The sequence below is a fragment of the Arachis hypogaea genome, chromosome 20, assembly GCF_003086295.3.
Source record: "Arachis hypogaea cultivar Tifrunner chromosome 20, arahy.Tifrunner.gnm2.J5K5, whole genome shotgun sequence".
NCBI lineage: Eukaryota > Viridiplantae > Streptophyta > Magnoliopsida > Fabales > Fabaceae > Arachis > Arachis hypogaea.
This window is the reverse complement of record NC_092055.1, coordinates 51,584,926-51,585,652: the sequence shown is the minus strand read 5'-3', so window position 1 is coordinate 51,585,652 and position 727 is coordinate 51,584,926. Positions and strand designations below refer to the sequence as shown.

General features: G+C 38.7%; 1 non-coding gene across 1 annotated transcript; it reads right to left on the bottom strand.

Annotated features, from left to right (window-relative positions):
* Positions 1 to 295: 295 nt before the first annotated feature.
* LOC112788188 (small nucleolar RNA R71) lies at positions 296 to 403 on the bottom strand. Its single transcript, XR_003195563.1, has one exon. It is a non-coding gene; the product is annotated as a small nucleolar RNA R71 (small nucleolar RNA).
* Positions 404 to 727: the final 324 nt, after the last annotated feature.

The following is a 727-nucleotide window of genomic DNA, read 5'->3' as shown; positions in this document are numbered from 1 at the left end:
AGCAAACAACTGTGAGCTTAAGCCTCAATCAGTTTCTCTAATGCAGCAGAATTGCAAGTTTCATGGACTTCCATTGGAAGATCCGCATCAGTTCTTAGCTGAGTTCTTGCAAATCTGTGACACTATTAAGACCAATGGGGTTAATCCCAAGGTCTACAGACTTATGCTTTTTCCCTTTGCTGTAAGAGACAGAGTTAGGATATGGTTGGACTCACAACCTAAAGAAAGCCTGAACTCTTGGGAAAAGTTGGTCAATACTTTCTTGGCCAAATTCTTTCCACCTCAAAAGTTGAGCAAGCTTAGAGTGGAAGTCCAAACCTTCAGACAAAAGGAAGGTGAATCCCTCTATGAAGCTTGGGAAAGATACAAGCAATTGATCAGAAGGTGTCCTTCTGACATGCTTTCAGAATGGTGCATCTTATGTATATTCTATGATGGTCTATCTGAATTGTCCAAGATGTCATTGGACCACTCTGCTGGTGGATCTCTTCATCTGAATTGGCACACAGAGGGTGTTTAAATACCAGAATGGTACAGAGACTAGAATTCCTTGACACCTTAGGATCTGTGGACTGATAAACCACTATTTTATGGTTTATCTTATGCTCAATTGAGTGGATTTTATCAATCTTTCATATACTTATTCATATGATTTGCATGAGTTTACGTTTTCCTTCCTAATTTTGTGCTATGATTGAAAACATGTTTCTTTGGTCTTAATTTTGAT